Source organism: Cebus imitator, unplaced genomic scaffold (assembly GCF_001604975.1).
Source record: "Cebus imitator isolate Cc_AM_T3 unplaced genomic scaffold, Cebus_imitator-1.0 Scaffold39, whole genome shotgun sequence".
Classification (NCBI taxonomy): domain Eukaryota; kingdom Metazoa; phylum Chordata; class Mammalia; order Primates; family Cebidae; genus Cebus; species Cebus imitator.
Genome location: NW_016107354.1, coordinates 4545002 through 4567096, shown reverse-complemented (window position 1 = coordinate 4567096; position 22095 = coordinate 4545002). Strand labels below are relative to the sequence as shown.

Below are 22095 nucleotides of genomic sequence, written 5' to 3'. Positions count from 1 at the left end.
TACACATTACTCCTGATTCTGATACTAGAGGTTCTCATAAAGAAGTTTAATCCCTATATCATGTGGCAGCATTTCAAATATTCAAAGACATCTATAATACCCTCCTAAATTAATTTTAAAACAAAAGGTAACATTTATTGACAGTATCTGCTAGGCTCTGGGCTAAATACTTTGTGAATTACTCAATGAATCCTCACAACTACTCTAAAATAAAACTATTATGATTGGACCTGTTTTGAAAATGAGGAAACTGAGACCTGTATTAGATAACTTGCCTAAGGTCATCAAGCTGGAAAGTGCTGGAGTCAGAATTTAAACATAAAATGGTCCAAATCCAGAGCCTATATTCTTAACTGTAAGCCCCACTCTCTAAATGACTCCTGATCTTTGTACTATTTGTACTAGGCTGCTATGTGTAAATCACCCAGATAACCATGCTAAGGCACAAAACTTGACCAACTATCTTCCACCTAATGATGAAGGCACTATTGATTCTCGGGTATTTATAAAAAACATTTATAATACAAGACTTAATAACAAATAAGAGGATATGCAATGTAAAGATTAACATTTATCTACAAATACTAACCTCTGTTTTCATTTTTATGCCTATTCTTCTTAAGTACACTCCAAACTATCTGAAATATTTTCCATTTTCTCAACATACTCTTTATGTCAATACTCCTCTACCCTTTGTTTATACGATTCTTCCTAAAAGGACCTTCTGCCAATACTGCAGATACTATGTCCTTAAAAAAACTGTAGTGCTACAAATATTTCATTTGCCCCTCCAGATCCACTCTCCATTCTTCTCCACTCTGTTCAGTGCCCCAGAAGACTCTGTCTATATCCAAAGACCCCCTGCCCTCTGTCTTCAGGGTAGAGTCAACCAACGGAAGACAAGAGCAGAAGACAGAAAGATAGGAAGTGAGCCTTGAGTAGTTATTCTCCCTCACTCTCCCACCTACCTCCACCTCTGCTCTCATGTAAAATCACCTCTAGTTAGCGATGTTTTCCTACTACCAGAGCCATGGCTTCTGTCAAATGAACCTCTATAGAGCTACTCTCTGAGTCTTAACAGCTCCCTATTCTGCCCTTGTATGTCTAAACGTGATAATGGCTATCTGTTGTTGCTCATCAGATACTCACACCATGTTCTCCTAACCCTTCCTCCTCTTTTGTAAATCAGTCCTTCATAAACTCTTCCTACTTTAGCCATCTGAGTGTGCCTCTACTTTCATTAGGACCCTCACTCTTATAGCATCATTCTTTTCCTAGACCTTCTCTGTATTTTGTTTATATCTCCTTTATGGTATTTTTTTTCTTGTACTAAACTCCAAGTTTCTTGAAGGCAAGGTATATTTTATTCATTTTTGAATCCCTAAAATAATTAATTTTGCCAATAGGAAGTATTAAATGAATGTTTCAAGAATAAATGGAAAAAAATAAAACTTTTTAAAATCAAAAGAATACTTTATGACCCAAGACAACGATGTGAAACTCAAATTTCAGTTTCCATGAAGATTCAAAAAGAGGCAAAACCAATCTATCAGGATAAAGATCAGAACTGTGGATATCTTAGATGACAGGGTATCAAATGGGAGAGACCATGAGGGAGCCAACTAGGGTATGAAAATGTTCTATATTTTGGTCTGAGTGGTAATTATACAGGTATATACATATGTAAAAATGTGTTGAGCTACATACTTGTTTTGTTCACTTTACAGTATGTACCATATACCTCACTAAAAAAAAGAAAAAAAATCTATATTTAGCTGCTCGTGTTGAAACAATATGGCTAACATCATTTATCCAGAAGTCATTTATCAAAACAAACAAAAAAACTCTCTGTGGAGTCAAAACAGATATTATAAAGTCCATATACTGTATTCATCCTTATTTTTACAGGGAATTCCAATTTACTTGGTTAACTAGTGTCCTAACCCACGATTGATAAACAGTAATTAATTGGGAAATGGGAGGTAAAGATTGGTAAAAGCTAGCAGCAGAAGCAAGCAAAGTAACTATTAAAGAGAAGATTAAAATGTAAGAAACAGCACTTAGTATATGGCAAAGAGACTTTACAAGCCAGTTAGGCATCCATATATCATGGCACAGTAAGACAGTGTTAAAAATGACAACCCTGTCTGCAGGAGTGAGACAGAGGTGGGCATGCTGGAAGCAGATGGTCAGGAGGGTCCCCAGGAGCAGGGAGGCTTGTGCAAGAATGGAAGGCAACAGCAGAGGCTTAATGTGTCATCTCAGTCCGAGATAAACAGGCTTCCAAAACAATTCTACAAGTTGGAGTGCTGGCTTTTCATCCTTTTTGACACAGTGTTGTTTATTTTCATGTTATCTTTTGCCATGACCAATTTGCTGATATCTAAACTAATAAGCTGTTTTCTGGTATGAATTCTGAAAATGACTAAAACTTTCTTGAATAAAAAAGACAGACAGGATTGGCTTCAGAAAAAGTTGAAACCTCTAAGGGACATTCCTTTCACTGTATACTTCCTGTTCATTTGGAGAACTCTATTAAATGGGTAGGATCTCATTCATTCATAGCTAAGTTCTTAAAACTAGACCCTTTGCTACATGTTTAAATTTTTTTTCAAACATCTGATTGCTTTACAAAGTCTGATGACAAAAGTATTTGTACTTAAAGTTTCGTGTATTCATTAAGAAATATAGTAAAGTCTTTCCTTTAACATTTTAAGGGTTGACCAGGGAGGGTTTAACATAATGCAAAAATAGGATGAACAATAAGATGAGGTATGTATAAATTCAAAAATAAATTACTCAAAAGTGAGGAAAGGATTTTAAGAGAAGAAACAAAGTGTTCTTAGATTGCAAGAGGTTTTAACACAAAAGATATGCACGAAATGTAGGTCCACAATGTATTTCTTGGCTCTATGTACCGATTAAACGTTGAGCGTAAGGAGGACTCTGTTATGAAAAGATGTGCCATGGTCAAAGGGTCAATACTGTCTTCAGAAAAAGTAGATAATATCCAATATTGGAAAGCTAGCATGCATGTCCTCTTACCTAGATGTCTCTCCCTTTCTTCCTTTTAAATTCTTGAGCCCCCTAAAATAGGACTGTATGCTTCAAACCTTTTTTTTAACTCTTAATTACTTTTTTAATTAAGCTTGTGGCCGAAACATATTTATTTTTATAATGTCTGAAACTTATTTAAATACTTCAGCAAAGTCAGTGTGATATTTACTCATTCAATAGTTATTTGAACTCTCACTATTAGCCAGTCATTATTTTGGACAGGCAGTGAACAAAACAGACAAAAATTCTTATCTTCAGGGCGCTTACATTCTCATTTCTTGTTATTTAAATGTAAATAAGTTATTTAACAAGGATTTATATTCTATGGGTGATCAACTAGCATTTAATCAGAAAGGCCACACTCCCAAAGCAGCAACTATAAACAATTCAGAAGCTATTCCTTTTAGCCCTAAAGACTAATATAAGGCATATTAGACATATAAGAAATATTACAAAGAATAATATTAAGGAATATTCTAGTATTAGAATATTAGAAGGTGCCAGGCATAGTGGTTCACACCTGTAATCCCAGCACTCTGAGAGGCCAAGGAGGGTGTATGACTTGAGTTCAGGAGTTTCAGACCGGTGAGGGCAAAATGGCAAAACCCCGTCTCCACAAAAAATTAGCCAGGAATGGTGACATGTGCCTGTTGCCCCAGCTACTCCAGAGACTGAGGTGGGAGGATCTTTTGAGCCTGGGAGACAGAGGTTGCAATGAGCCGAGATCAAGCTACTGAATTCCAGCCTGGACAACAGGGTAAGACCCCATCTCAAAAAAAAAAAAACAAGAGTATTAGAAGCAACACTATAAGGAATGTTAGAAATAGGCTCTTGTCATTGAAATTAATGGCATTCAATACACGTGAACTCTCCTAAATATTTTGGGGATATTCCCCTCCCTTATAAGCAGGGCATAAGATCTGGTAAACTCTACATCCTCTGTCTTCTAGATGGCTCTTGGGGTTACAGCCAAGTCTGGAATTAATTTTGGAGGATTTTAATTGCCTAATGCTGATTATAAAGCTAACAATTATGCCTTCAGGGTATTGTTGCATCTGCTTAAAGATAATCTTTTATGGAATGTGTGGGTGAGCTATCTGAAGGAACACAGAAATGGGAGATCATTCAGTTTACCAAACAGGTTGCATTAACTGTTCGTGCAGTGCTTGCTAATAATTTTGTCTAATAAATGTTTTACTAATTTTAAAAATGACAACCCTTACTTAGAGAAATATATTAGTTTCATCAAGATCTATTGAGTAAGCAGAAATAGGGGTAAACATAGTAGAAACAGCCACAGCAAAAATGTGTTTCAATTAAAAAGAAAATACTTATCTAAAGATAAACTTCAGTTACCTGACAAAAATGTACTTGATGAGAACACATGAACATGTAAGGAGGAACAACACACACTGGGGCCTAAAAGAGAGTAGAGAGTGGGAGGAGAGAGGGGATGAGGAAAAATAACTAATCGATACTAGGCTTAATACCTGGGTGGTGAAATAATCTGTACAACAAACTCCCATGACACAAGTTTACCTATGCAAACCTGCACATGTACCGCTGAACTTAAAGTAAAAGTTAAAAAAAAAAAACATCACATTTCTAGAGTTTGCTACATAATTATGACTAGTACCTTACTACTATCTTCTTCCTTGATGAATTAAAATTAGTAAATTTCTGTTAAAAATGAAGTTCTCCCTAGAAATCAAAAGTGCAATCTAAGCACTGTAAATGTTCTATTAACACTTGTTAACTGAGAACAATTCAAACATTCATGAATTTTTAACTTTGCAAGCCATATCTGATAATGTCAAAATTGTTTATAACCCTACTGAATCACTATGATCTCACCTCAAATGATCATTCCATGCCCCTCCTTTTGTTTAGAGGCAACTCCTACACACAATGTCCTGTATTAGTTTCCATTCTCCAAACTTGGAACATTCTAAGCTTCATCTATAAACTGAGGCATTCACCTAAAGTAAGCTTCCCTGTCTGGAGAAGATTTTTGCTGGCTTTTGTGATATCAAGAACATAATCCTTAGGCATCCTGTTCTTCAAGTTACTTTCAATCATGAAATTATGAGGATTATGTATCAACTAGGAAAATACTGTCCTGTTAAGTGATGAAGAAAACAGTATTTAATGCAATAATTCAACTCAATAAACTATCTGATACATGCCAAGCACCAGGATCATGCAGATAAATAAGATACTGTCCTTGCATTTAAAGGATATAAAATATAAAGACAGGAAGGACCTGCCAACCCAAATATGATAGAGAGTATTAAGTGCAACAATAAATGCACACAGAAATAAGTGACTTGATTTTGTCAAGAGAGAAAGGAAAAAAATGAAGAAAGGTAGAATCTAGGCTCGGTTTTTAAATTACGTACATTCCACGCAACTATGTAGATGCAATAGTTGCAAGATAGGTGACATGCAAAAATTAAAATATGTGTTGTCTAAAAGATGTCAGAATTTCAAATAGCTTTTTCTATTATTATGTTGAGAGAGGCAATGCCTTTTTCTCAATCCTATGGCTTCTATGAGGAAGAAGTGTCCCTAAATATTTTTGGACTCTCTCTACCCTCTCACTTATTTATCCCCTAGAAGGAGAATAGCGACTTACCTGACTGGTAAGTTTAGATTAAAGAATCATGTAAGCACAATTCTACCCCTCGCTTTTTGCTCTTGGAAGCCTACCCACTAGATGGAAGCAGAAATTCTCCAACACTTCTCCATGCATAGGCTCTCCAGGCAAACAGGGAAGATGTTCCTGATCCTATTCTGCTAATGAGCAGATAAGTCTGTTTAACTCTGGGGTTCAGTATCAGAAAGCAAAACTATCTGCAGATATAAGCCATGCCCTCCAATAACAGCTTTCTCAGGAATAAAGGTTACCACCTTTATTCTGATATCTTGCCTGTTACTCCCCTCTTGAAATTTGGGTGTTATTTTTTGAGACCTCTCAAACACTACAATATTATACTGCCTTTTTTATTATTTAAAATAAAATCTTTACTTTTTATCTCATATTAAACCCCTAAAAGTAATGACATTATATGATTCTTTTTCCTAGCCCTCATAGCTCCTGGCAGAATGTTGCTGGAGAAATGAATTTTCAGATATTAAAGTTATTTCTACATGTTGATTATTTTTACAACAAATACAAACAAATAATGACTTACATAATGATAAATACTCGTATTTAGTAATGTGTATGTAGGTATTTTCCCCTAAAGAAAAAATATTTCCACATATATTAGTAAAAATTCCTATCTGTATTTATTTTTGTCTGCTTTGAACCATTACCATCTAACTGGTAGAAGCTCTTCAGAAGACTTTTTCTGAAAAGTGGAACAAAGCGTTACATTGAAGCAGTAAAGCAAAGTGACTAATATGGGCTGGAGTGAGGAAGAGGGTTGGAAGAGTCACTTTTTTACACACAGTTTCTCTTCTTTCTGTTTCCATATCTCTTATCTCCCTCTTACCATTCCTGGGGAGGTGCTGCATAGTTATCAACATATTTAACAGACAGTGAACTGTGAAGGAAGAATTATGGGTAAAGACATTTGTTTGACTTTCCAGTGTACTCCCAATTTCAAAGTGACAAACTGGAACAAAAAGCTTATGGGGCAGTAAATTATTGAAGTAGCTGACACATATTTCTTCTAGAAGATCAAAGGTTCTTAATCTTTAACTCTGAAACTTTAAAAGAAAATAAATCCAAATTATCCACCTTTTAATCACTTTTTAAATTATTCCTTGTATCTTTTCTTTGTTGTTCTAAATACCACTGCTGAAAGAATTTCCCCTATACAATCCCTTATGGAAAGGATTTGCTTTCTTGCTTAATACCAGTTCCAAAAGAAGCATCAAGACAATAAAAAAGGATTGTCTCATAGATCTAAATTTCAATTAGCTTTACCATTGATTTGGAGTAAACTGGCATAAACTATTAAGTGATTTGAGGATGAGAATTTCAACTATTAATAATAACAACTAACCTGTTAAAAACTTGCCAGGTGCCAGATACTATTCCAAGAACGTACAGGTTAACTCATTTAATTCTCACAACATTTCGTATCACATCTATTTCACTTCAGTAAGATAGATACTGTTATTACCCTTAATTTATGCACAGAGAAACTGAGGTAACAGAGAAGTTAACCAACTTGTTCAACGTTCTATAAGTGGCAGAGATGATATTTAAACTCAAACCGTCTAGCTTCACCACTGTACAATAGTTGACTATTAATGAGAATACCAAAGACAGTAGGAAATTGGGATTCACCCACAGTTCTTTCCTTCACTCAAGGTTAACATGGAACTATTATAAGAAACCACAATAAGAGTAAATATAATAACAGATATCCATTGTGAACTCCAAAATGTAAATGAGAAACACAAAACAGAAATGCTTAGTTCTTATTCTTAGGGAGTTTACATCCCATTTAGAGACGCAAAAGAGATAGCAAGCATTCACATGTGAAAACTGGAACATGCACTAATCAGTAAAGTCAAGCTCTTTACCATTTCTTCCAAAGCAGCTCATCTTCCAGTGTTCCCTACATTAGCTAATGACACCACTAACCTTTTGGACACTAAGACTTTAAAAATCTTCATACCTCCTTTTTTCCAAACACCAGGGCTTTTCCACTCCCATTGTTCTCAGTCTCTCATATGAATGGTTTTAATGGGCTCCCTGCTTCCAGTATTTTCATTATCTGATCTACTTTTCCCACTGTCAATAATATCTCTAAACTAAAAAAAGTATGTCTTCTCTTCTGAAAAATCTTCCAACATTTTCTACTGAATCAACCAAAAAGTTTAGGACGGCACTCAATATCTTCCATACATTATTCTCAACCACTCTTTTCCAGTGTCTTCCAGTAACATTTCCACACTAACTCTATACTCCTTACTTTACTAGCTTTCTGTTCTGATTTCCACAACAGAGTCATGAACTTTCTTTACCATCAGATGGTTTACCAGTCTTAACGCCTGTCTCTACTTAATCAAGACTTATACAGTATATCCTTCAAATGCCTCCTCTATGAAGACTTCTTTTTTTTTCCCCCCCATTTAATTATTTTATTGCATTTTAGGTTTTGGGGTACATGTGAAGAACATGCAAAATTGTTGCATAGGTACACACGTGGCAGTGTGATTTGCTGCCTTCCTCCCCATCACCTACATCTGGCATATCTCCCCTTGCTATCTCTCTCCCCAACTCCCCACCCCACACCGTCCCTCCCCTATTTCCCCCCAACTAACCCCAATGTGTAGTGCTCCCCTCCCTGTGTCCATGTGTTCTCATTGTTCAACACCCGCCTATGAGTACACTCCCCAGCAAAATTGATCACTCTTTTGCCTTCCACAGTGAGGTACTATGACTGGAACACAGCAATTACACAATTGCGTCTCACAGTGAGCTAGTTTACACATCTGACTCTACTAGATATAAACTCCCTAGGGATAGAACCGTATCTTATTTATCTTTGTATTTCCCCTACAGCACCTAGCACACTGCAATGCTCAAAAAAGGGGGTTAATAATTGAGAGGGTAATTAAGACAGTATAATCAAAGTACATTAATCTGATAGGAATAAATTAAAGGCATAGATAAAATAATATACAAAAGGAATGCTTTCTACTGTAGATTTGGAAATAGCTATTAATTATATGTGTATATGTTTATATGTATGTGTATGTATATATAAAGACATAGATATTTATGTTATTAGGTAACTACAAATTTAATCTTCTTGGTGAATTCAGTGTTTTATAATGACATAATGATCATCTTTTTCTCTAGCATTTTCCCAGTTTTTCTGATATTAATATTTTCCAGTTTTATTATAGTGTCTTGTGTCCTTTTTCCATTCTTTTATTTTCAACCTTAATAGATTCTTATGTTTGCAAAGAGTTTATAGTCAGATTTTTTAAAAATCCAAGTGGAAAATCTTTACCTTCTTTTAACTTGAGCTTTTGTTTCTATATTTATTGTGATTAGTAGCAGTATTTAGATTTCTTTCTATTATCTTTTTACATGCTTTAAGTATTGGTCCTGTTTGCTAGTTTCCTTTTTGGCCTCCTTTTCCTCTTATATTAATTATTTGTTCTCCTTTTTTTTTTTTGAGACGGAGTTTCGCTCTTGTTACCCAGACTGGAGTGCAATGGCACGATCTCGGCTCACTGCAACCTCCGCCTCCTGGGTTCAGGCAACTCTCCTGCCTCAGCCTCCTGAGTAGCTGGGATTACAGGCACGTGCCACCATGCCCAGATAATTTTTTGTAGTTTTTAGTAGAGACGGGGTTTCACCATGTTGACCAGGATGGTCTCAATCTCTTGACCTCGTGATCCACCCGCCTCGGCCTCCCACAGTGCTGGGATTACAGGCTTGAGCCACCGTGCCCGGCCCAGCCATTATCTTTTCAAATATTTCTTCTTCTTCATTTTATTATCCCTTTTGGAACTTCAATAAAATCCAAGCTATACTTTACTTCTTATTCTCCAATTCTGTTGACCTATATGACTACTTGTTTTGTTTTCGGGCTTGGGGGTGTTTTTTTTTTTTGAGACAGAGTATCACTCTGTTACTCAGGCAGCAGTCCAGCGGTACAATCAGAGCTCATTGCAGCCTCGACCTCCCAGTTCAAGTGATACTCCCACATTAGCCTCCCAAGTAGCTGCGAATACAGGCGCTCACTGCCATGCCCAGGTAATGTTTTGTTTCTTGTAGAGACAGGGTTTTGCCATGTTGCCCAGGCTGATCTTAAACTTCTGGATTAAAGCCATCCACCCACCTCAGCCTCCCAAAGTGCTAGGATTACCAGCATGAACCACCACACTTGGCCAGTGACAGTTTTTTGTTTTCTTTTTTTATTGCATTTTAGGTTTGGGGGTACATGTGAAGAACATGCAAGATTGTTGCATAGGTACACACGTGGCAGTGTGATTTGCTGACTTCCTCCCCCTCACCTATATCTGGCATTTCTCCCCATGCCTTCCCCCCCCCAACTCCCCATCCCCCACTGTCCCTCCTCTATTTCCCTCCAACAGACCCCAGTGTGTAGTGCTCCCCTCCCTGTGTCCATGTGTTCTTATTGTTCAACACTCGCCTATGAGTGAGAACATGTGGTGTTTGATTTTCTGCTCCTGTGTCAGTTTGCTGAGAATGATGACTTCCTGGTTCATCCATGTCCCTACAAAGGACACAAACTCATCGTTTTTGATGGCTGCATAGTATTCCATGGTGTATATGTGCCACATTTTCCCTGTCCAGTCTATCATCGATGGGCATTTGGGTTGGTTCCAGGTCTTTGCTATTGTAAACAGTGCTGCAATGAACATTTGTGTGCACGTGTCCTTATAATAGAACGATTTATAATCCTTTGGATATATACCCAGTAATGGGATTGCTGGGTCAAATGGAATTTCTGTTTCTAGGTCCTTGAGGAATCGCCATACTGTCTTCCACAATGGTTGAACTAATTTACATTCCCACCAACAGTGTAAAAGTGTTCCTATTTCTCCACATCCTCTCCAGCATCTGTTGCAGTGACAGTTTTTTTAATCACCTGTCCCCCAATCATTTTTTCAGGTTTCTATTTTGTTTCTGTAAGCACATTAAATGTGTTTTTATATTTTATGTAATCTAAAGCTTTTGTGGATGTGTTTTTGCTGTGTACTTTTTCTTAGGTTCTTATTCATAGTGCCTTGTTTCCTTGCCTGTTCTGATTTCCACAACAAAGTCATGAACTTTCTTTACCATCAGATGGTTTACCAATTTGTGGATTTTTAACTAGGCACTGCTCAATTTCTTTGAAATTTTATCTGTAGGAATTATTTGAGGCCTTGGAGAGTATGAATTTGCTTCTAACCATTGTCTTAGAGCATTACCAATTTGAGACCAATTTAAATTTCTTACTTCTTTTACTTGAGGTTTCTCAGTCTACATATGCAGCACTAATTTGGATCAAAAATTAAGTGAAGAACCTGAAAATTCCACAAAAAAACTATTGGAACAGACAAATTCAGCAAAGCTGCGGTATATAAAAATCAACAGATAAAAATCAGTTTCACACAGTTATACGCTATGAATAATACAAAAAGGAAATTAAGAAAACAGTTCCATTTACAACAGCGTTGAAAACAATAAAATGCTTAGGAATAAACTTAACCATGGAGGTGAAAGACTCATACACTGAAAACTATGAAATGTTGCTGAAAGAAATTAATATAAAATAAATCAAAAGGTGTCCCATTTTCATGGATTAGAAAACCTAATATTGTTAAGATGCTAGTGCTATTCAAAGCAATCTACAGATTCAAGGCAATCCTTATCAAAATCCCAAAGATGATTATACTAAGTGAAATAAGCAATTCACAAAAAAATACTCTATGACTCTACTTATATGTGGTATCTAAAGTCATCAAATTCATTAAAATGTAAAGTTGAATGGTGATTACCAGGGAACAGGGGAAGGGGGATTGTTATTTATAGAGTGTCAGTTCTGCAAGATGGAAAAGTTAGGGAGATTTTTTTCACGACAACGTGAATGTACTTAACACTACTGAACCTTACACCTAAAAATGAATAACAAAGTAAATTTTATTTTTTATAATAATAAAAATAAAAATAAACCCCAATGATGTTTTTTGCAGAAACAGGAAAATCTATCCTAAAATTCATATGGGATCTCAAAGGACACTCAAACAGCCAAAACAATCTTGAAAAAGAGCAAAGTTTGATGTCTCACACTTTCTGATTTCAAAACTTACTAAAAGATATAATAATCAAAACAGTGTGGTACTGACAAAAACACATACATATAGACCAATGACAGAACAGAGAGCCTAGAAATAAATCCTCACATGTACTGTCAAATAATTATCAAGAAAGAAGCCAACATTTTGTTGACAGATTATTAAAAGAACAGTTTTTTCAACAAATGGTCTTAGAAAAACTGAATATCCACAGGCAAAAGAATAAAGTTGGACCACTACCTTACACTGTATATAAAAATTAACTCAGAATGGATCAAAGACCTAAATAATAGAACTAAAACTTTTATAAAACTCTTCAAAGAAAACACAGGCAGAAAATTTCATTGCACTGAATTTGCAATGATTTCTTTCATACAACACCCAAATCACAGGCAACAAAAGAAAAAAATATATAAATTAAGCTTCATCAAAATAGAAAACTTTTGGACATCAAAGGATACTATCAGTAAAATGAAAGTCAACCCAAAGAATGGGAGAAAGTTTTTATAAATCATCTGATAAGGAATTAATATTCAGAAATATATCAATAACCCCTACAACAATAAGAATAAACAACCATAAACAAGCAATTCAGTTAAAACATGCGCAAGAGACTTGAATGGAAATCTCTCTAAAGAAGATACACAAATGGCCAAAAGGCACATAAAAAGGTGCTCAATATCACTAATCATTAGAGAAATGCAAATCAAAATCACAATGAAATACCATTATGAGATACCATTTTTATACCCATTAGGATGGCTACCATATTGTCCATTCTCACACTGTTAGAAAGGCATACCCAAGGCTGGGTAATTTATAAAGAAAAGAGGTTTAATTGATTCACAGTTCCACATAACTAGGGAGGCCTCAGGACAACTTGCAATCAAGACAGAAGGGGAAGTAAACATGTCCCTCCTCACATGGCGGCAGGAGAGAGAAGTGCCAAGCAAACAGGGGAAAGCTCCTTATAAAACCATCAGATCTCGTAAGAACTCACTCAATGTCATGAAAACAGCATTATGGTAACCACCCCATGATTCAATTACCTCCCATCAGGTCCCTCCCACAGTACATGGGGATCATGGGTACGAAAATGAGATTTGGGTGGGGACACAGCCAAACCATATCAGCTACTATCACAAAAATAAATAAATAGTATTGGCAAGGATCTAGAGAAACAGAATCTTTGTGCATTGGTGGTAGGAATGTAAACTGTTACAGTTGCTTGTAGAGAACAGTATAATGGTCCTGAAGATATTAAAAACAGAATTACCATATTTTTCAACAAATCTACTTCTGGGCATATACCCAAAAGAAGTAAAAGCAGAGACTCAAACTCCCATGTTCATAACAGCATGTCACTAATAGCCAAAACGTGGCAACCCAAATATCCATCAGCAGAAAAATGGATAAACAAAATGGGGTATAAACATATAATAGAATATTATTCAGCCATAAAAAAAGAATATTCTGTCACATATTAAAATATGGATAAACCTTGAAGACACTATGCCAAGTAAAATAAGCCCCTCATAAAAGGGCAAACATTGTATGATTCCATTTACATGTGGTGCCTAAAGTAGTCAAATTCATAAAGACAGAAAATATAATGGTGGTTTCTAGGGGATTGGGAGAAGGAAAGCAGTTACTATTTAATAGGAATGGAGTTTCATGTTGGGAAGATGAAAAAATGTTTTGGAAATGGATTATGGTGATGTTTGTACAATGCAAATGTACTTAGTGCACGGAGCTATATACTTAAAATGATTAAGATGGTAAATTTTATGTTATGTATATTTTACCACAACAAAAAATATGTGAGAGCCCTCTTGTCTTGTGTTTATACATTCTCAGGTGAAATTTATTTCAGCTCTTAACCCCTTTCTCTGCCAAGGTCAATTAAAATAGACATCCCATCTCCATGGCCATATTTATTTTTCATTCACCATAACATTGGGGGTATTAGCACTTTAGGGGTCTCAACTTTATGCAGAGGTTTCCTACTAGATTCTTCACTTTGAACAAACCATAGGCTTTATCTTTTGAGACCAGCCACACAAAGCAGACACAAATATTCAAGGTCTCTAAGGATACTCAGAAACTCAGGTGAAAGCTGACTTTAGTGTCTGCTTACTTCTCAGGATCCCCACTTTCACTTCCTTTTTGGGGATCTGCGGTTTTTTTTACTTTTGTGCCAATTCAGTAATTCCTTTCAAAACATTTTTAAATATTTTAACCTGTGGTTTAGTTTTTCCAACTGGGAGAGTTCTTAAAGGCTTGTTATGTTAAAAAATGGCATTTAACATATTATATATTTCCATATACTAGGTAAGTTATTTGGGGTTAATTCACCTTCCTACCTTAGTTTCTAGCTGTAAAATAGAGTCCAAATAATTACTTCAGAGGGTTGTTGAGACTAGCGTATAACAAGCACTCAGTAATTATTAAATCTTGTAATAATCCCTCTTTTCTGATCCTAGATTACATTTCTTTATTGCCTGTATTACTTTTACCACTGAAATTGGCATTTCTGGTAGAGAATCTAAGCATCTTATTCAGTTCACAAAAACCAAAACAAATTACAATCTATGGTGGGAAACTGACAAATCCACCAGCAAAGTGAGATTCTTAATAACCTCCACAATTACTGATGAGTCAAGATAAAAAGAATATAAAAGATGTAACAAGGCCATTCAATAACCTTTATCTACCAGACAGCTAACAAACATTGTACCTAACAATAAAAGAATGTGTATATATTTTCTTCTAGAACACTTATGAAAATGAATATGTTGGGGTACATTCTTTACCCACTAAAAAATTAAATCAGAAATCAATAACAATAAAATAATAGAAAACCTATACATGATCAGAAATCATTTTTAAAACAATTCACCAGTCAAAATGGAAATCAAAACAAAAATTAAATAATGCTTAGAATGTTGAACAATAACAATACCACACATCAAAACTTCTGCAATTAAACCAAATCAGTATTTAGAAGGATACGTATGGTCTTAAATGCATACAGTGGAAAAAGACTCAAAATTAATAGGCTCAGCATTCCACTTACAAAAAAAAAAAAAAAAAAAAAAAAAAAAAAAAAAGAAAGCAAAAAAAAAAAAAATAAAAATAAAGGAAAGAATAAATGTAAGAGCTGAAATAAACAACAGAAAATAAGCACCAATCCATTTTTTGAAAATGTTAAGAGACAGCATACTATGGAGCAACTGATTAACAGAAAAGATACAAACGACATGAGGAATGAAAAAGGGGAAATAAATCTAAATGCAGAGACTGAAAGACTTAAATCGATAATAAAAGATATTATGAACTATAAAATAAATTTTTTGTGACATTAAATAAATTCCCAGAAAAGCACAACTTAAAAATTTCAATCAAAAGCAATTCTCCTCTAAATTGTTCACAAACTTTAATGCAATTTCAATCAGATTCCCAACAGAAATGTTTGTGAAACTTGACAACCTTATTATAAAATATATATTGAGAACAAAGATCCAAAGTCACCCAATATGCTGTTGAAGAAAAATAAGATTAGGGACTTACTGGAAATTAAGTCTTATTAGAAAGCTATTAAAATTAAAACAGTGTGGAATTAACACAGGATGCATAAACTAGCAAATAAAACAAAATAGAGCCCAGATACAGTCATATATATATTGAAATTTGATATAGGACAGAGTAAGCACTGATGAATGGAGAATAAACAAACTTTTTAATACATTGTATTGGCATGACTGGATATCCATATGGATAAAAAATGAGATTGAATCTCATTTTTACATTACATCATGCCTATAAATCAATTCTAGGTGGATGAAAACCATGTCAAACTTTAAACTTTAAACTTCTAAAAAGACAATATAGGACGGTTTTTTATTATTTCATGTTATATTCACAAATCATAATATAACTTTGTTTCCCATAAGTATACACAATTATACACTGTTAATTTACAATTTTAAAAGAAAGAAAAAATAACCTAAATGAAAAAAAATGTTTAAGACAACATAGGAGTCTATCTTACAGCTTCCAGTGGTGAAGAGTTTTGTACATAAATAAGACACACAGAGTCTTATCATCAGAGGAAAAGACTGATAAGTGTGACAATATTAAAATTAAGAACTTCTACCAAAAGCACCAAAAAAACTAGAAGGTATCTGCAACCCAAATAACTAATAAAGGATTTGTGTCCACATATACAAAGAGCACATGAGACAACACACATTATGAGAAAACAAACTACCCAATTTTAAAAAGACATGAGCAAGTAATCCCTGAATAAGAAACACAGGTCATAAAAATATTTTTAAAAACTCAATCTTATTAGAAATTAGAAAAATGCAAATTAAAATCACAAAGAAATAAATTTCATACCCACTAGACTAGCAAAACTTAAGTCAGTAAATCTGAAGCATTGGTTGGTAAGAATGTGGATCCAGGGCCATTCTTTTTCACTGCTAGCAAAAATGTAAATGCATCAACTTATATTCAGCATCCATTTTGGAAAACAATTCAACTTTACATAGCTTTAGTTTTCTGTTGCTACTTGTATGGGTTGAATTGTATTGCTCAAAAAACAATATGTTGACTCCTAATCCTCAGTACCTCAAAATGTAACCTGATTAGGAAATAAGGTCTCTACAGGGCTAATCAGGGTGGACCCTAATTCAGTATGACCTGAATCCTTAGAAAATTAGAAAATCTGGAAACAAAGACAGACAGGTACAGGAAAAGACTATGTGAACACACAGGGAGAATGCCATTTGAAGATGAAGAAAGAGATGAGGGTGATGCATCTACAAGCCCACGACTGTCAGTAAACCACCGAAAGCTAGGAGAAAGACATAGAACAGATTCTCCCTCACATCCTTCAAAAGGAACCAACCCTGGAAACACCTTGATATTGGACTTTTAGCCTCCAGAACTGTGAGACAATTCATTTCTGCTGTTCAAGCCACCTGGTTTGTGGTACTTTGTCATGGCAGCCCTAGCAAACTAATACACTCCTGTAACAAATTATCGCAAATTCAAAGGCATAAAATAACACAAATGTATGTTATAGGTGTGCAGGTCAGAAGTCGATTATAGGTCTCACTAAACTAAACCGAAGTGCTGGTGAGGCTTCAATACTTTCTGGGAGCTCTCAGGGAAAAAAAATCTACTTCCTACCTTTTCAGCTTCTTAGAGGCTGCCTGCTTTCGTTGGCTTAGAGTCTCCTTCTTCTATCACCAAAACTAGCAAATATGGGTTAAGTCCATTTCACATTGCATTACTCCAACCCTGCTTCCACTGTCAAATCTTCTCTGATCTCTTGTGCCTCTCTCTTCTACCTTTGAAGGACCCTCATGATTATATTGCACCTATTCAGATAATCCTATATAATCTCTTCATCTCAAAATCCTTAATCTCATCTCCAAAGTCCGTTTTGCCACTAAGGTAACATATTCGCAAATGTGGCCATCTTTGGCCAAGGTGGACAGATGGCTAGAGCACAGGAGTTCGAGACATGCCTGAACAACATGGTGAAACAAAAAAAAAAAAAAAAAAGATACAAAAATTAGCTGGGCATGGTGGCAGGCACTGTAGTCCCAGATACTCAGGAGGTTGAGGTGGTAGGATCACTTGAGCCAGTGAGGCAGAGGTTGCAATGAGGCAAGATCACACATCACTGCTCCCCAGCCTGGGCAACAGAGTGAGACCCTGTCTCCTCCCCGCAAAAAAAAAAAAGTTGCTGAATGCAAGTTGTATGAAATGTAAAGAAGAGGTAACCAATGTACCATGGCAGATGGAGGAGGAGAGATCCATAAAGTTATCTGCTAGGTAAATCAATGACAGAAGGAAAGTTCTTGGTTGTAAAAGAAAAAAATAACAGTGGGAGATAAACTCTTCTGCCCCAAGTTCTAAGAACAGGCTTATAACAACCACAAGCACAGATTAGATTGTAAATAACAAGGTGAACAATGACTCAATATTATAAACTGTCAGGAACCACCCACAGTCACAACCCAGCTCTTCCAACGTTTTGTTTAGCTAACAGTTTTTCAGTTTCTTTTGTTTAAATTGAATGCCTTTAAGCAAAGCAGGCAATAGTCAATCCGCTTACATTCTTCCTACTTTCCTTTTGACCCTCCCCTCTGTCTTCAACATATAAAATAAATATGTAATGTAGGTACATGAGTTTGAGACCAGCTGCATCCTTACAAATTACTTTGAAATAACTGTATCAGAAGTTTGTTATCAAGGTCATCATGAACTATGCGATTCTCAAGAGTCCCTCTTAACTGACTCTCTCTCCCACTTCTCACCTACTTCCTTTAATTGCCTTTTTTTACATAATTGGAGATACTTGGCAAAATTAAGTACAGACTTGGGAAGCTATTATGGGAAGTATATATGCTCCTTGTGGAAAGCAAAAGTGGACTAGGAGTAAAGACCTAGGTTCTAGTCCCTGTTTTCCAAATATCTCACAGAATAACCCTGAACCAGTATTTTTATCTCTCTGGAGTTCAATTTATTTCCTTTGTATAATATACAATGAGAAGATTTCAATTAGATAAATTCTGAACCTGTCCTGTATTTTGTATATCTATATGACCAATTATACTGAAATAGCCTTTTTCAGCAAATATGAATTCTTGATTTGGATGGGGTACAGAAGGCAGAAGAGTGTGCTAGGGAAATAAGCTGACTTAGTAATTGAAAGTGAAAAGGGAAGGAGGACAGAGTCTGAGGAAACTTTATGGTTTTACTTACGGTTACCTTCCACTAAGTATATAAAAACAAATTATGAAGATGTGACTATCTAATATATTATAATGAAAATACTCATCAGCTCTGCTTCACATGGTTTGTCAACTTTTCTTTTTAAATATGGCCCAGTCTTGTATAACGGAGTTCTGTTCTCAGCTTATATATAAATTTGATTATCGGTGTACTGTCCCAAAGTCTTCTTAATCTTATTTGTTCCTTAAAGGAGATTTTAAAAAGTGAGAATGGTAAAATCAAAAGTGAAAAATCCACAACAATGTCGATAACAAGAAGCAGCCCTCAAATTGCTAAACCAAGGATGTATGTGGACAGAGAGTGTCCCATAAGTAATAAAATATTTTTTAAAAATGGCAAAGAGCAGATTAGATTATGAAGGACTTCGCAAGCAAGAGTCAAGGACCTGAAGAGCATCCTGTGGACAATGAAAAGCCATAAGAGATTTTTAAAACAGAGCAAGTGGCTCTATCATATCTGTTTTTGAAAGATAACACTCATGGCAGAGTACATACTATATTTACAAAACAAAGTATAAAATTCCCATGTAGGCTGATATTTTACCACAAAATAGTAACATGAAATTTGAATAAAACACTCACTCATTGAAGCCATGAAATAAATTTCACAAATGCTACAGTATTCTTAAAGAAATTAACAGGGGGTTATGCCTTGCAAATTCCTTAGGCGAGTAAATAATCACACATTTTTAAAAAACTCTCTTTTTAAAAAAAAAAGTCCTCACACTATATATGTATACCTTTTTCAAATTAAATTAACACTTTAAGTAATATTTATGGGCATTAGGGCCACGGAATTTTTAAATATTTACCTAACCATTTAGAAAGCACTTAGCACTAAAGGTATAGAAAAATATCTCACACACTAACTTATGCCTTTCAAAACCTTGTATTTACCTAGTCACACACAAAGTGATCTCATTGAAAAGCTGAAAATTGCACTGTAGAATATGCAATTAAAATGGCATAGAAATATAGTTCCTTCAATTCCACTCAAAGTTTCTATGCAGACAACTAATTTTTAAAAATTCCTATTAGTTTCAGCTGCTTCTTGGCAGACAGACTACAAAATCAGTGCTTCTTTCCATTAACCCATCAAAGCAGAACACCTTTAGCAGTAACTAGATTTGGGCTTCAAATCTCTAAATGCGTTGCTAAAAAAAAAAAAAATTAAGAAATAATTTAAAAACCTTAGTTAAGAACTGAACTGACACATATACAGCATTTAAATCAAATATTATAAATCTAATTATTAAATCAAATGTTTTACAAACAGGTGCCATTATTTTTCAACACAGTAATATAACATCCCAGAAGTTAAAAATTACTTTAAATCTATTATTTTACAATTAAAAACATTTCTATTCATAAAATTTAAGTGGCTTTCAAAGAGGTTAATAAAAATGTTTAGCTTCTTAAGGAAATGAAAGTGTAATAATTTTGTTAATATCCTAAAAATGAACCCCCATATACTTTTTTAAAGTTCTATCCAAAATCTACTGGATACTTGCCATCTTTTTCAATTAACATACCTTGGAAAATATAGGTTAGCAAGGTCAACATTCAACATATAAGTACAACTTCAAGAATTACTGGTTTGTGACATCTTAACTATATTTTTATTTCTACCTTACCAAAAGTATAAACTAAAAGAATTTAATTTTAAAATTACAAGGTATTATATAACTTAATTTTAGAATTAGAAGGTCTTACAGAATTCATCTACTAGGATCCCTTGATTTGACAGTATACTAAGATTCAGAAAGGTTCACTGACTTTTCTAAAATTAAAAAGTTAAGCCAAGACTCCACAATCCTCTGCCTATGAATCCAGGACTTTTTCCCCTATGTCAGGTACTATCTAAAATCTTTTCATCTTCCCTCACTTTCTGAAGGAAGAAAGTGTTTCTACAATTGTCATATACAACACTTTGAAAATTAGAAAATCTCCTGATGTTTTACTCCCATAAAAGTACTGATTTCCTCTAAATATCTTTAACATAATATACATGCAAACAAAAAGCACAAACCCACTGTTAGGCTTCGGGAAGACGCATAAAAAAAAATTCTTATTATTACAGTATCTGCTAAGTTAAAAATACCCTTTTCTAGTAATTTCAAAATATAATTATTTTGTAGATACTGAATATAAGGTAAGCATATATAAACCCTGAACTATTCACATGTATTTTAAGTGTGCAAAAATGTTCCTACTAAAAGTAGAATGTGAATAAGTGTTTTCTGCACTAAGAAAATATACCCTTTTTAGAAGCACAAATTGTATTTTCTTCTAATATAAATAATAATTGAAGCTACCTGGTATAGAACACTGCACCTAAAGGTTGGAAAAGGTTGCCATGATGGAAGAAGCACCTCACTAGGATTAAGAAGACTAGAAATTTTCCACTACAAGAGGACAGACAGAATTAACCACACCAACAAAATTACAATTAAAATACATTAAACTGTAACTGTTAAGTTCAGGAAAATTGTCCACAAAAGTGATGAAACTGCTAAAACAATTTTACAGTGTTAAAAAATGCAATTTGTTCACATTTGACCAAAAGCCAAATGTTAATTCCATTCTGTGAAAATAGATGATACTACTTGTTCCATAATAAATCCTCTCAAAAAATTTTTCTTCCGGCACACATTTTCCTAAAGTACTGTCTATTATCACTGGTAGTAAACTGAGTAAAAAAAAAGACATAACAAAACTTGAAGTGGTTGGCCACAGAAGTGGCCTCTGAAGCCAATTCAAGAAGCAAAGTATTGTGTCACTGGGACACTATAGGTCAGTGTTCAACATGTCATAAAATCAATGTAGTAGCTTGGAGATTATTCCTAAAAGAAGACAAACAAGAAGTGAGGTAAGAGAACAGAAGAGAGACGAATGCATCGAATGCATTAAGGACAAGAAACTTTTGTCTCCAACATATTGGCTCCCAGTGTAAAACATATCACTAATCCAAAAATTCTGAAAAACTGTGGTGTACGCACTTATTCTCCTACTTAAAACTACTATACTTACCAGTCAGTTGTGCAGAGAACACAGCAATGAAAAATGAAAAATCATAATCAAATCCCAGAACAACCACTTACTAGACATGTGAAGTTGGGTTACTTCTATAAGCCTAGATTTCTCATCTCTAAATAGAGGTTAATGGCGCCAACCAAACACCGTTCTTATGAGTATTTGAGACAATATATGTAAAATGTTTTGCACTTCATAAATGCTCAATAACAGTAGCTATATGTATTGAGTTTCTTGGTGATGTAGAACAGGTAGATTTTCCAGTACTATATAAAAATGTAAACTCGGCCGGGCGCGGTGGCTCAAGCCTGTAATCCCAGCACTTTGGGAGGCCGAGGCGGATGGATCACGAGGTCAAGTGATCGAGACCATCCTGGTCAACATGGTGAAACCCCGTCTCTACTAAAAATACAAAAAA

The 22095-nt window shown here is 34.8% G+C and overlaps 1 protein-coding gene across 6 annotated transcripts in view; it reads right to left on the bottom strand.

Annotated features, from left to right (window-relative positions):
- Positions 1–22095, bottom strand: part of PDE3B (phosphodiesterase 3B) — a 204505-nt gene that overhangs the window by 180121 nt on the left and 2289 nt on the right. The window lies entirely within an intron of this gene.